General features: G+C 37.0%; 1 long non-coding RNA gene across 1 annotated transcript; it reads right to left on the bottom strand.

The window, feature by feature from the left end:
• Window positions 1-11,927: 11,927 nt before the first annotated feature.
• On the bottom strand, window positions 11,928-14,814 carry LOC123328916. Its single transcript, XR_006543918.2, has 3 exons — window positions 14,718-14,814; window positions 13,033-13,321; window positions 11,928-12,265 (listed from the first exon to the last, which is right to left on the bottom strand). It is a non-coding gene; the product is annotated as an uncharacterized LOC123328916 (long non-coding RNA).
• Window positions 14,815-16,187: the final 1,373 nt, after the last annotated feature.

The raw sequence follows: 16,187 nt of genomic DNA on the forward strand, positions 1-16,187 counted from the left end.
AGGCTCTTCTGTCCATGGGGATTCTCCAGGCAAGAATATTGGATTGGGTTGCCATGCCCTCCTCTGGGATATCTTCCCAACCCAGGGATTGAACTGGGGTCTCCTGCATTACAGGTGGATTCTTTACCAGCTGAGCCACCAGGGAAGCCCAGCGAGGATTCTAGGAAAGTATATTTTTGGTGATCTCTAAAAATGTAAAGTCTCAGTCTATATGACCAATGGCAGTATTTGTGGTCTGGGAGCTGACTTCTACCATTCTCTTAAGGATTGAATTCAGTGACATTTAGCTCACTATTTTGTATTTGAGAATTTGAGGGGAGAAAAGAAAGGTTGAGAGTTTGTTATGTATTCTCATCAACATCAGTAGCTTTTGGTACCATCTACTATAGCACTCTAGCTATATCATCATGTGATGTCAATTAAATTAAATTTAATTAATGTTAATCTGTGATTAATCATAATATTCTTAATGATTTAAAATAATGTGTCAGAATATAACAGAAAAATATGAAATGTCTCACTACTATTATACTTTATAAAGAATGGGCCAGACTAATTCTGTAAATGGAAAATGTCTTGTCTAAAAGAAATGCTTTCATTCATCAGAGGCAAGTTAACAGAAATTTGACATAATCAGCATCTTAACATGGTGGAAAGACCATTAATCTCCCAGTTAGGAATCCTGGGTTTTAGCCCCTGCTCTGTTATTAACTATAAATTTGCTTATTGACAAATTTGGGGCCTCTGTTCATATGACTTTTTTTTAATGCCTCGATATCTTTAGAGTCTTATGGTTATGATTCATATTGATTGAATGAAAAAGAAACACATGTCCAAATTTGGCTTATATCTGCATGTGGATAATCTGTTGAAATTGCATCAAGTTTTTAAGTACAAAAAGATGAGTAAGGAATTTTACTTTGTCTTTTTAATGCCAGAGAACCCTCATAGAGTAGATGTTCAACTGCTGTGGTAGAGAATGTTGTAAATTTTGTCCCACCAAACAGCTTGACTCGCTTGACATGTGTTTTACTTTTGCTGTTGAGGGGCCTTTTGAAGTTCCTTGGAAAGAACTATGGTGTTCTATGAAGAGACAAGCCAGGACAAGCAAAGTTAATGAGCGGAATGTGGCATACATGCTTCAGGCTGCCTGTGCAGTTTGTCATTCTTTGCAAAATACGGGTGAAGCTTTAGCTGCTGAGAAGTGGGGCCAGAAGTTCATCTTTTCACTGAAACATTAAGCCCAAAGTAAAGAATTGCTGTCATTTTAGCTAGTACCTCATTTTGTATTTTTTCAAACATAAACTATTCTTTTCTTAACTGCTTTTATAATCATTTTTATGACTATGATCTGCACTGGTAAGCACCTTGGAAAATGATAGTAAGCTGAATTCCAGGTCTTTGGAATCAGTTGTAAATCTATAGGTGTTTTGTGTTTAATATCTATATATATAATATATAGATATATAATACATATATTACTTAGTTGAAAAGCAGATCAAGAGCAAATAATGTTTCACAAACATTTGCAGTCCATGATATATGAGCCAGAAATGGGTAAGGCTAGGTATAGGTTTGCTTTATGTTCAAAAATCCATTTTAACATTACATAAAAGAAAAAACACAACTCTTTGATGTAGGATACCAGGAGTCTTACTAAATGTTTTTCCATTGAAATAGACAAGATAATAAGATAATAGACTCTGGACTCTAGTCCTTGGAATATTCTCTGTGTGGGTATAATTGTGTCTTTTTTTTTCTTCTGAAATTTATAGACAGTACTTTCCAGATCTGATCTTTATTCATTTTAGGCTTTGGAAATATTGCCTAGTTTATACCCAGACCTGTGAATGCAATCCGGAGAAGGCAATGGCACCCCACTGCAGTACTCTTGCCTGGAAAATCCCATGGACAGAGGAGCCTGGTAGCCTGCAGTCCATGAGGTCGCTAAGAGTCAGACACGACTGAGCGATTTAGCTTTCACTTTTCACTTTCACGCATTGGAGAAGGAAAGGGCAACCACTCCAGTGTTCTTGCCTGGAGAACTCCAGGGACTGGGGAGCCTGGTGGGCTGCCATCTACGGGGTTGCACAGAGTTGGACATGACTGAAGCGACTTAGCAGCAGCAGTGAATGCAATCTTGGGGAAGAAAAGTGAAGTGCTGACTAAAGTTGTCTTGAAGGAATGAACTCAGAGTCTAATTAAGGAGCAAGATTAACATAGCTTAAGCAAAACTTGAACTCTACAAAAAAGTGTTAAATTGTGAACCAAAGGAATTCTGGAATATAGGACTTCAACTTGGTCTCTACTACTATTTCCTTTTATTGACATATCTCCATTGTTGGAATACATGCTATCCAATATAGGTAAATTTTTCAGATAATTGAAATTTATCCTTTTGATGTTTTAATTTAAATTATTTTGATAATTTTTATAAAATATTTAACATAAGCTCTTCCTAAATAAAAATGTTTCCCTGGCAAGTCAGCTAATCATTATAGACATAGATACTTTGAGCTAGAAATAAATTTAGAGATGATTGAGTCTAATTTTTTCATTAGACAGCTGTGGAAACTGAGTTTTAGAGATTTTCCCAGGGGAGAAGAGTAACTCATATTTAATCTTTTCTGACTCTTGGGATTTTAGTAGGATATGTCTTCCAGGGTTTCTGATATATTGAAGGCTGTTTCTTTTCCCATGGTAAATGATCCTGGACTATTATTTAGGTTTTTATCACATTTTTCTCTGCTGTTAGCTCAACTTTTTAGGACTGTGAAGGTGCCTGATTTGGACTAGAAAATGGGTTCTAATTATCTCCAAAATAAACTCAACAAGGGCTATGAACAAAGGGGATACATTTTATTCCATGGATTTTCAAATATTTTGGCATTTGGCTCCCTGTTTTCTGCTTTACTCCAAATTCTACCTTCATCCTGGGTTACTTTATCATCCACACTGAGGATGGATTCAAACCCTGAATTTCCAGTTCTTACAGTTCACGCTCTATCCCTTCGACCACTCTCCTGACAATTATCCTAAACTCCCTAAACTCCCCATTTTCCCTTTCTTGTCTGTGGGTAACCTAGCCATCTCCTTTAAGTCTCTACCAGAAAGTCATTGGAAAGTTGGATAGCTCCTTTCAATGGGTACTGCCTTAAGTTCAAAGTCTCCAAAGTTATTTCATATTTTAATACTATGTAGGATTCCTTCTATGTTTTCCTAGATAACTTTTTATCTTATTCTCTGTGGCTCCTCCCCCTTTTCAAACATGTTCTTCTCTTACTTTGGCTCTTACTTTCAATGGGTGATCATACCCACAGAAGAAAAGAAGCTGCTGTATTCCCAAAAAATATAGCAGCTTTTGCACATATTGTTCCCTTTTCCTCTTTGCTTACTGTGTATTTTGTGAAACTGGGATCTAATTTTATTTTAATTTTGCACATGTATAAGTGTGACTCAGACAGGAAAGAATCCACTTGCAATGCAAGAGACCCAGGTTCAGTCCCTGGGTTGGGAAGATCCCCTGGAGAAGGGAATGGCTACCTATTCCACTGTTTTTGCCAGGAGAATTCCATGGACAGAGGATCCTGGCAGGCTAGGATTACTAGCGACCCCAGTCCATGGGGTTGCAAAGAGTTGGACATGACTGAGAAACTAACACTTTCACGTTTCAGTTCAGTTGCTCAGTCATATCTGACTCTTTGCAACCCCATGGACGGCAGCATGCAAGGCCTCCCTGTCCATCACCAACTCCTGGAGTTTACCCAAACTCATGTCCATTGAGTCAGTGATGCCATCCAGCCATCTCAACCTCTGTCATCCCCTTCTCCTCCTGCCTTCAATCTTTCCCAGAATCAGGGTCTTTTCAAATGAGTCAACTCTTTCAAATGGCCAATGTATTGGAATTTCAGCTTCAACATCAGTCCTTCCAATTAACACTCAGGACTCATTTCCTCTAGGATGGACTGGTTGGATCTCCTTGCATTTCAAGGGACTCGCAAGAGTCTTCTCCAACACCACAGTTCAAAAGCATCAATTCTTCAGCGCTCAGCTTTCTTTATAGTCTGACTCTCACATCCATACATGACTACTGGAAAAACCATAGCCTTGACTAGACAGACCTTTGTTGGCAAAATAATGTCTCTGCTTTTGAATATGCTATCTAGGTTGGTCATAACTTTCCTTCCAAGGAGTAAGCGTATTTTAATTTCATGGCTGCAGGTTACCATCTGTGGTGATTTTGTTTATAATTAAACAATTTATTCATTAATTCTGAATAAATAATCATAAGGAACAAGTGCCATGTATTAAGTCATTTTCCCCATACTTTTAGAAAATGTCATTGCAAGAATTTTTCCTTTTATACCAGCCTGTTTCTGAGTTCTTTATCTGTTTAATTAGTCTATTTCCCTCTCACCCTGTTAATTATCATGTAGTTTAATTACTACAGTTTTGTTGTTGTTGTTGCTGTTAAGTCTTAATATCTGGAAAGGTGAGAGTTCCCACAGTGCTCTTCTTTGCAAAATGGCCTGATCATTATTGGGGTTAGAACCATGTTGCCAAGTTACATGAAAATAACTTTAAGGGCTTTTGATTGGAATAACACTGACTATAAATTCAATAATATGTAGTTTATATATTAACTAGGGAGAGATCTGACATCTTTATAACACTGAATCTTCTAATCTAGGAATGTGACATATCTCTCCATTTAAATAAATCTTTTATGTCCTCTAATAATGCTTTATATTTTTTCTATGTTTTTATAATATTTGTAGGATCTTGCCTGAGTATCTTAGTTTTTGAGGCTATTTTGAAAATGCACAGAAATATTATTTCTTTATTGTTATTTGAGAGTTACATTTTTTATGTATATAACTAATAAACAGTCCCTATTTAAAAATGGTTCCACAAAACTAATCATTCTTATATTTGAGATTTGAATAATAAAATATTATCAGCTTACTCTCTGGATCAAGCTTTAGCAGTTAAATAATGAGGATTATAAAAAATGACTATTTAATCCTTAGAAACATACTGAAATTACACCTGTATGAGAAAAACTTTATTAACAAACTGTGTACCAATTCAAGGCAAAGTTTAATTTTAGTATCAATGATGATGATGATAAACTAGTCTGGTACTTATTTATAGTAACGATAACAGGCTTAGTCCATATAGAATTCTGCTTACTTGACACTCTCAAATATGGCATACTGGGGTTATTTTTTACCTTGGCTTCAACCAAAGTTGTTCCTTCTAGTTTTAAGAAGGAAACCTTGCCAGGAAACAATTCCACTGTCTAACTTCTAATGAGTTACTATGATCAGTGAGCCAATTTTTCTTTAGCTTAGGTAATATTTTATGGGTAACACTTAAAAAACATAAAGTATGTTTAAATTAGCTCCCCTACATTGAACCAGACCTAATAAATTTGCCTCATGTTATAAACTACATTAATTTAAGAATAGTTCAGAAACAAGCTTTGCATTTTCAAAATTATTCTATGCTTGATTTCTTTATTTTTGGTTCATAGCCCCTTGATATTCAAATTTTGCCCTCACCATACAAAGATGTGGCTCTTAGCAAGGTCACTAGTAAACTTCTACTTATCATCTCTATCTCATCAATTCCTCTACTCTAGTCCAAGCTTCCTCTCAGATCTACACTATTAAAATAACCTTCATTGGTCCCTTCACTTACAGTCTTGCCCACTCCAACCCACTTTCTGTATGACAGCTAGATATCTGTATTGTTGCACTTAAGATACGGATTAGTGAGAAAAGACTGACATACACAGCTGCTGGAATTTCTGGCTTACCTTAGCTGAGAATACAGAATTCTGGAATACAGAATTTAATAGAAATGAATAGAAACGAAATGACTGCACCAAGCAGAAGCAAGCAGCCAAATATCTTGGTCTTTGATTCCTAGCTGGTGACATTTTCCAGAATAGTAGCATCTGGTTACAGTTGAGAAAGAAGTCTAACTCTTCCACTGTCACTTACTGACTTTATCATATAAAACAAGTCTATGTTATATTGTTGGATACAGCCTTTTTGCACCCCCTGCCTATTATGTAGACAAGAGATATTAAAAGTTTTACCATGGCTATATGTCAAGGAACTTGATTAGACTTGAAACATGTCCAAGAACTAATTCTCAGCAATTTTTTTTTTAACCATGTAGTTATTTTCAAAGGATCATTGTGTAGTGAGGGGTGGGTATTTAGTACTTTTTGGAAACATGTAACTAATTTCCTTATCAAGGTCATTGAACTTAAGCAGAACTTCCTTAAATTTTTCTGTACATACAACTTACGCAATTAATTATAAATCAGAAACATTTACTGTTTTGAGAGTCTAATTAGACAATTTCACTTGGTGGATGAGTTTTAGGAAAGATGATTAGAGAAAACAAGCATGGTACATATTTACTATGCCTTATGGTCTACATTTTTCAGAATTATGAAGAGCCATATCATTTTATAGAGTGTAGAGTAGATGACTTTCATGTTCTGAAAGAAAGATGGAGGCGTGAAAACATCAGTGTGAATTTACTCAGTGAGATTCATTTGACTTTTATTTTTTTATGACTGCTGGGTTTAGAACCCAGCATGGTGCCTTTAAGAACTTTCTTTGAATGAATATAAATATATTAATCAACAGATATATAAGTGTATATGTTGAGTATATGAATATATTTGTTGACATAGTTGTTGAATAAATTGACAAAATTTCACAAGAATTAAAAGAAACTAGTGTACTTTTGAAAAAGTGAATAAGTAGAATTTCTAAAACATTTTCAATTGTATATTTTAAAATGCACAAATAAAGATAAAAATTAAACATGGAGTTGCTCTTTCTTTGAAATTTAATTGTTATTTTTGCCTATCACAAGTATCTGTTCCATTTGGCATTTTTAATTACAGTTTTGGCCAACAAAGGTCTGTATGATGTATATACCATAAGCTCGAACAATTAGTTGTTTACTTTTCCAATCCTTTTGCTTTTTTATTTTTAAGAAATATTTTTTTCATTTGGTGTTAAGCATTTTGACTCATATGAATAGTGTAATGTTCTTAAAATTTTTCCTTAGACTGCATAATAGTAAAACTGAGGCACTTTAAGACACAAGCATAGGATCATGTTTGTAGAAATAAAATGTTCCTCAGTTCAGTTCAGTTGAGTTGCTCAGTCATATCCAACTCTTTGAGACCCCATGGACTGCAGCATACCAGGCTTCCCTGTCCATCACCAACTCCCGGAGCTTGCTCAAACTCATGTCTATTGAGTCGGTGATGCAATCCAACCATCACATCCTCTGTCGTCCCCTTCTCCTCTGGCCTTCAATCTTTCCCAGCATCAGGGTCTTTTCTAAAGAGTCAGTTCTTCTCATCAGGTGGCCAAAGTATTCGAGTTTCAGCTTCAGCATCAGTCTTTCCAGTGAATATTCAGGACTCATTTCCTTTAGGATGGACTGGTTGGATCTTCTTGCAGTCCAAGGGACTCTGAAGAGTCTTCTGAAACACCAAAGTTCAAAAGCATCAATTCTTTGGCACTCAGCTTTCTTTATAGCACAACTCTCACATCCATACATCACTACTGGAAAAACCATAGCCTTGACTAGATGGACCTTTGTTGGCAAAGTAATGTCTCTGCTTTAATATGCTATCTAGGTTGGTCATAGCTTTTCTTCCAAGGAGCAAGCATCTTTTAATTTCATGGCTGCAGTCACCATCTGCAGTGATTTTGGAGCCCAAGAAAATAAACTCTGTCACTGTTTCCATTGTTTCCTCATCTATTTGCCATGAAGTGATGGGACTGAATGCCATGATATTAGTTTTCTGAATGTTGAGTTTTAAGCCAACTGTTTCACTCTCCTCTTTCATTTTCATCAAGAGGCTCTTCAGTTCCTCTAAACTTTCTTCCATGAGGGTGGTGTCATCTGCATATCTGAGGTTATTAATATTTCTCCTGGCAATCTTGATTCCAGCTTGTGCTGATTATATTCAAATACTTAAATAGAAATGAGCTAGTAAACAACTAAAGAAAAAGAAAGAAAATATGCTCCATTTTGTGTCCTGCGTTTTGTCTTTTCGTTTAGTTTGTTGTATGAATCTTTTTTTTTTTTTTACTTGTAGCATAAGTGTTCTCAGTGAAGAGAGATTACATTCCCTGAGAAAACAGAGTTGTTACTGAGGAGAATCCATCTTTCATGTGTGTGTGTGTGTGTCTGTGTGTGTGTGTGTGTGTGTGTGCGTGCACGCTCAGTTGTGTCTGACTCTTGTGACCCTATGGACCATAGGCCTCTAGGCTCCTCTGTCCATGGGATTCTGTAGGTGAGAATACTGGAGTGGGTTGTCATTTCCTCCTCCAGGAAACTGATGCAGGGATCCAACCTGCATCTCCTGCATTGGCAGGCAGATACTTTACCAGTGAGCCACCTGGGAAGCAATTCATACTTCACTCTATGCCAAAACCCTGTGCAAAAAAATGTTTTTGGAAACAGAAAAACAAACTGTGACATCCTGTTTAGCTGGCAGGGGAACCACCAGATAGCAATATTTTCTAAGTATGAATATGTTCAGGATGCTCACTGGAAATACCCTACATCATCTCTGAATTCCTGTGAATGTATCAACATGTTTTGTTTCCTCTTATTTGGAAAAAACCTGATTTACACTTTCTAAGTATGCGATGTATAGGAGGAAAAAAATCCCACTTTATCACTTGTATTTTGGGTTTTCTTGAGGTCACTCAAGGCTATGTAAATAGAGTCAGGGTTGTTTATGAGAAGGCTAACTGAGAGGAGAGGGATATCTTTTAGAGTGTGAGAGAGTCTCTTGTGTCTTCTGCGTGAGGAGTGGCTACTGTGATGCTCTCACTCATTTATGTCTTATCTGGAGCAAACACCTATAAATCAAATAACTAGGTCAAGACCCCTTGATTTTCTGTGCTATCACATATTCATATTTATCTTTGATAAGGGCTAAATCAAAGGCTATTTTGGTACTAAATTATCAAACTAATCTTTAGTACAAAATATATGATAACCCATCTCTTGGCCGTATGATCACTTATATACATTTTCATAACAGAAAATGAGTTTCCTCTTTAACTGTAGGTTTTAAAGCCTGTGAGAATTTTGAATAGAAGGGCAAAATGCAGTTAGTAGAAGAAAGTTTTTAAAAAATCAACACAAAATTGATATTGTCAGGAAATAACCTTGAAAACTTTAAAAGTAGATGAAAAGTAGTATAGTGTAAAAGTTTGGAGCAGGAAGGAAAACTTTAGTAAAGATTGGAAGATGTTAATGAAATTTTCCTTTTGTTTTTTAGACTGGAAATCAATTATTAAAATACAGTTATCAAATCAAATTTTTCGTGTAATAATATATTGTGTTTCTTTTATTTTTCTATGTGGAAAAGTGCTTTTATTTTTCACAAAGCAAAGATAGAAGCACAGATGTAGAGAAATTAATCTCCTCCCCTAAACATCCTGTGGGTAGAGTTTGAGACACCCATTGAATCCAATGCACAAAGGTTGTTTTAAATTACTGGTTAAAAAAATAATGGCCTTAGGTCCATCCTTGTCTTTACAAATAACCCAATTTTGTTTCTTTTAATGGCTGAGTGACATTCCATTGAGTATATGTACCACATCTTCTCTATTCATTCGTTTGTCAGTGGATGTTAAGGTTGCTTCTGTGTCCTGGCTAGTGTTTAAGTAGTGCTTCAGTGGGCTTCCCTTGTGGCTCAGGTGGTAAAGAGTCTGCCTGCAATGTGGGAGACCTGGGTTCAATCCCTGGGTTGGGAAGATCCCTTGGAGAAGGGAAAGGCTACCCACTCCAGTATTCTGGCCTAGAGAATTTCATGGACTGTATAGTCCATGGGGTCGCAAAGAGTTGAACACGACTGAGCAAATTTCATTTCACTTCTTCAGTGAACATGGGGGTGCATGTGCCTTTTGGAATTATGGTTTTCTAGGGTATAAGTCAGAAAGAGAAAAATTAATATTGTGTATCAAAGCATACATATGACATCTAGAAAAATGATATAGATGAACCTATTTGCAAAGCAGAAACAGAGACGCAAGTGTAGAGAAGAAATTTATGGACTCACCAAGGGGGCAAAAACAGAGGATGAGCTGAGAGATTGGGATTGACATGTATACATTGCTATGCATGGAGTAGATACCTAGAGAAGCCTGTTGTACAGCGTGGGGAACTCTACCTGATGCTCTGTGGTGACCTAGACGGGTAGGCAATGCAGAAGGGAGGGGATATGTGTATACATATGGCTGATTCACTTTTCTGTACAGCAGAAACTAGCACAACATTGTAAAGCAGCTATATCCTAATTAAAAAAAGAAAAGTCCTACTTTTGTAAGCACAAAAATTGCTAAGATTACCACCACATAACTATAATCTAGATTTAGGCCTGAAACCTCTTCTAGGTTAGATGCACAAGAACAGTTAATCAAATTGTCAAGTTGCCGTTTTCCTGAGAAGCCTGGGATTTTCCAAAAGGGGAGCAAGTCACTAGGAGAAAGGCTGGAAACACACATGTTCAGTGAGGTGCTATTTCTGCCAAGCACAGAAAATTAAAAGCTGAATGAGGCTCACGGCTAAGAAATACCAAGTTAAGACAAATTAATAAAATGTGGTAAGTAATGATGATTCATGTAGCTGAGCTTCATCTCTGATCTTCAGGGAATAAAGAAGCAGCTGAGCTGTTGAAATGAACAAAAGAAGCAGCTGCTAAATTGGCAGCAAATGAAGGAATGGAAGGCTTTACAGAATTCAAGCTTTTTGTAACAGATAAAGGAGCACGCAACCATGAGCTTGTCTTCTTGAAATTAAAATGAAAGTGACTTTAATTTTGTATTTTCAGTTAGCAAAGTGACTACTATAAATCTTCAATATGAATATAATTTCAAAGATTTTTTTGTATTATAAAAGTATTTTCAAAAACTACAGATAAGTAAAGAAAATAACAAAATTTAGTATATATCTTTTCACAACTTTTTCTACTCATAACCAAATTTATCAAGATATAGGCATGATTATACTGAATTTATTAACTTTTTCCTCCAGCTGTTTCACTTTTGGATGTCAAGCCCATTCTCTAAGGGCAAACTTAAAATGCTGCAAATGTGACAGGTAACTAGAATATCATTGATAATTTATTTATGAGACTATTTGGCTTATAATGCGTTAGAGGTATCCTTTATCTTTTTAGAAGTTTTTTAGGATGGAACATAGTATTAACCAAACCTAATAAAGGATTTCTTTACGAGTTGTAAAACAACTAAGCTTAAGAGCAAGCATAGCCCTTTAATCTATCCTTCCAAATGTGGGAGATTTTCTGAAGTTTCTGTAATATCTAGTTTATGTGAATATGATACAAATAGCTTATCATTTATCCAGATTATAAGCTTGATAAAGTAGTCTCTGCTCCTTAGTGGAGTCAACTGGGTAATAGTATTTATACTGAAAATGTTTCAATATATTTTAAAGAACTTAGAAGATGTGTGCTTTCTAGAAGCTCAGCTTGTGTTTTATTTTAAGAAACATGTGGTAACTACATAGATGTCAATACTAGACGAATGTGTTTCCAAGCACCTTTTTCCTGAATACCAGAGGTCCTGGACTGATGATTATTTTTCTTTGAAATTAAGAGCAATAACTAGGTTAAGATATTCTGGGATACAAAAAAAGCGGTAAAAATCCTGCTTTTTCTATTCATAGGTTTCCTTGTAATCCAACTTTAGCTTGAGGTGTGACATAGATGGGGCTTCCCTGGTGGCTCAGATGGTAAAGAATCCGCCTGCAATGCAGGAGAACCAAGTTTGATCCCTGGGTCGGAAAGATCCCCTGGACAAGGGAATGGCAACCTACTCTAGTGTTCTTGCCAGGGGAATTCCATATAGATGTGTGTTTGTGTGTGTGTTTATATAGGTAGTTGAATAAAAAAAGAGCTCTGGGGTGATTATCTTCTCTTACTTTTCTACTATTTCCTTTCCATTTTTAAAAGTCAGATTCTTGCTCATTAAAAGGAAGTTATTATTTTCTTTCTCTTACCCAAATTACATTTCTTTCTCTCTGCATTGATGAGTCAGGATCATATGTTGCTATTTATTAATTCATTCAGTAAATTGGCTGATGGCTGTGAGCCAGGTGCCCCAATGCTGTTTTGAAATCCTGTGATTTCTTTGAAGATAAACAGCCAAGTTGAAAGAAATCACTTTCAATGCCTACTCTCCTGGGGAGGAGAAAATACAAAGGGTTTACTTATGACATATACTGAAGAAACTGACTATGTGAAGAATTTCTTCATTTAATATTAGGAGCAGCAAGAAGTAGTTCATATTAACTCTTAAATTAATGAAGTCCAAGACTATACAAAAACAATTTATAATACACAATGTCCTTCAGTCAATATTGCAGAGTTTTGTGTGTGCTCTTGTTTATTGATGTGAAACATAGGAAGGACGCATTTATGGTTTTCACCCAATTTTTTAAGCATTTATATATTTTCTTAAAAAGGTTTATACTTCAGGATATATTAGGATCACATGAAGTCCTATAAGCTACTGAAATGCTATATTGCTTTCAGTTCATACATTATGACATTTGTCCTATTATCAATATTATTATGAACAAAAAAACTAATGAATTCAGCAAGTTAGCTGAGAAGTTTGCAATCCACAACACACAATTTCTTTGGATAGTTTTGAATTTCAAAACATGAGAACACAGGCCCAGAGGGAGCTAGTAAAGATGTGAGCCAACAGATGATGGAATATTGGATTTTGGCCCTGTGTGGATTTCAGATCCTAATAGTGGAAAAGGAAAAAATGGGACACAGTTCATATATAGGCTTTGTGTGAGATGTCAGTGACACTTAATTTTACTTTAAATAACAAATACCTTTTGCATGCCATTTAATGCCTCACCAGTACGTTTCTCAGAAATGTGAATCAACTCTGGGTGGGTCCGTAGTTTGGGGGGTTCCAGGCTTCAGCCTACCTGCAGGGAAGTTGATAGCCATGTGGTGGTAATCAAGCTGTTTCCCTTGGCTGTGCCTTTGACTGATGGTGGAAGAGTGACGGGCAGCGAGCAGAGGGAGGGCTGCTTGCCTTCTGTTAGTTCAGTGGGCTGAGGATGTATATTCTGGCACGGCTTCTTTCCTTCAATGTCCTGCCAAAGCATTTCTGCCTGAATTTACTGAGACCAAAGATGCCATGGTAGAGAGAAATTTCTTTTCCAAGCTGGATTAGTCATTGACCTTTTTGCTGAATAGCAGCTCTCGGTGACTCTGGTGGAGAAGTGGTTGAGAAAGGTTGTATGCAGGTGTTGCCTTTGACCCCTCTCCCCCTCTTTGTGTACCTGCGTGTTTAGTCGCTAAGTTGTGTCTGATTCTTTTGCAACCGGGCTCCTTCTGTCCATGGTATTCTTTAGGCAAGAATACTGGAGTGGGTTGTCATTTCCTTCTCTAGGGGATCTTCCCTACCCAGGGATTGAACCTGCGTCTCCTGCATTGGCAGACAGATTCTTTAGCACTGAGCCACTTTGGAAGTCCCTTCCTCTCTTTATCTCTACCTTTAGTCATCTAAGCCTATGAAATATATTTTCCTCTCTGAGAATCAATCAGCAATAGGCATGGCCTTCAGATAAAGATGAAAAGATTAGCTTTATTATTGCTAAAGCTGCATTGGAAACTGAAGCTTGAATCTGTGGGGAAAATGAGGCTTCCTGATACCTTACCCCAGGTCCACATCTCAGGGTTTACCTGGGGAAACCACTGCATGGCATACAGCCTGCTCACTCACTTGAAATGAAGCCTGGGAACAGGGACATGTAAAGAGATGTTCCTGATGGCAAGGGCTTCCCCGGTGGCTCAGTGGTAAAAGAATCTGCTTGCAATGCAAGAGCAGCAGTAGATGTGGGTTCGATCCCTGGGTCAGGAAGATCCCCTGGAGGAGGGCATGGCAACTCACTCCAGTATTCTTGCCTGGAGAATCCCGTGGACAGAGGAGGCTACAGTTCATAGGCTCGTAAAAAGTTGGACATGACTGAAGTGACTTAGCAAACATGCACGGGCCTGATGACCTAAGTCAAAAAGGAAGGAAGTCCTGCCATTTGCAACAACATCATGAACTTCGAAGACATTGTGCTCAGTTTGATATGTCAGACAGAGAAAGACAAACACTGTATGATATTACTTATATGTGGTATCTAAGAAAGCCAAACTTGTAGAAACAGAGTGTGGAACCGTGGTTGCTAAGGACTGGGTAGTGGTAGAATTAGGGACATGTTAAAGATGACAAAATTGCAACTAGAAGATGAAGTTCTAGAGAGCTAAAACTCAGCATATGAGTATTATTAACAATATAGTATTACATATTTCAAAATTGCCTGAGACTACATCTTAAATGTTCTCATCACAGAAAAGAAATGGTAATTTTTAATGTGATAGAAATTTTAGCTAAAGCTGTGAAGAACAGGAAGGATGGTATGCTGCAGTCCATGGGGCTGCAAAAAAGTCAGACACAACTGAGTGACTGAACAACAAAATTAATACTTAGATAGTAATCATATTGCAATGACTGAGTATATCAGATCCACACAGTGTACATCTTAAACTTGTACAGTATGTCAATAATTAAATAATTTTAAAAAGGCAGACCCAGGGCTGTGATATGGTTGCTTACTATGTGAACTCAGGCAGGAGGAGGGCGATGATCACTCTGATATGTGGGTGTCCCCAAAGCCGAGTTCTTTCCTTCAGTGTCACCAGTTGGAAGCCACCATCCGCTATTTTCTTTTTTATGATGCTTTAATTTTCTGGGTTGTTGGTGGGAAATACAGAGAGAAGGAAAATTAATGTACTCTTATACTATTCTTCCCAATCACCAACTTAGGTCAGGCCTTCAAAATATCTGCATTGATATGATGACTATTCTGAAGGTGCTTAATATTACCCACCAGAATAAATGTTTTTAATAAATATGATCATGTCACCACTCAGTTAAAATTTCCCAGATGATTTTCCATAGTTGTTTGGATATAATCCAAAATCATTGCCATCTCACCATGGTGTTCTAGGCAGCTTGTAATCAGCTCCCTGATAAACTATTCACTCTCACTTTTCATCACACTCTCCCAGTCAACTTTTGCAAGCTTATCAAATTCTTTGCAGATTTTCAAACATGCATGCCTTTCTCTACTTCTTTGCCTTCAGTTTTGCTGTTGCCTTTTTCCAGAAATATCCCCACCCACTTTCTTTATCTAGGTAGATCTTACTGAGTCTTTACAAGTCAGCTTAGTCATGATTTTGTTGTTGTTTAGTCGCTCAGTCATGTCTGACTCTTTGCAACCCCTTGGACTGTAGCCCACCAGGCTCCTCTGTTCATGTGATTTCCCAGGCAAGAATGCTGGAATGGGTTGCCATTTCCTTCTGCAGGAGATCTTCCCGACTCAGGGATCAAACCCATGTCTCCTGCATTGCAGGCAGGTTCTTTACCACTGAGCCACCTGGGAAGCCCCTTACATCTTAGTTGTTGTTCAGTGGCTAAGTCATGTCTGACTCTTTGAGACCCCATAGGCATAATTAGCTCCTATTGAATACCTTCATCAAATCATTGAGCCACGTCTGCCTTCAAGTTGGGTTAGGTTCATTCCAGTATTCCAAGCTTTGTGCTTTTCATAAAATACTATGGGAGAGACCGTGAGACTAGGGAACAGGTCTTCTCTGCATATTCATACTGTGTGCAGTGCTTGCCATATAGAAGACAATCGTCATCAGACATGTTATCCATTGTACTACTGGCTAGAGTAAACAGTCAATAAATATTGCCAGGATCATTCACATGATTTCCTTCCTTAACCAGAGTTTTCATTGTTTTGCTGCTTGTTACACTCTCAAATGTAGTTTGCAGTAAAAACTGTCTTGATTATGATAGAAATAGGCAATATTTCTATTTATAAAATTCTTGGTAGCTTTAGGAATTGGAACAGTGCTTTTCTCATGAAATGATATTTTTGTTTTTCTGTAATTACCATTCTTTCAAAACATAAGTGAGCTAATTTTAATTAACTAGTCCTAGAGCTTGTGAAATAGTCCTCAAAATGGTAATAAGAATGTTTTTGTTATTCAAATTTTGAGAATATTCATTATTGAT

This window comes from Bubalus bubalis, chromosome 13, assembly GCF_019923935.1.
Source record: "Bubalus bubalis isolate 160015118507 breed Murrah chromosome 13, NDDB_SH_1, whole genome shotgun sequence".
Classification (NCBI taxonomy): domain Eukaryota; kingdom Metazoa; phylum Chordata; class Mammalia; order Artiodactyla; family Bovidae; genus Bubalus; species Bubalus bubalis.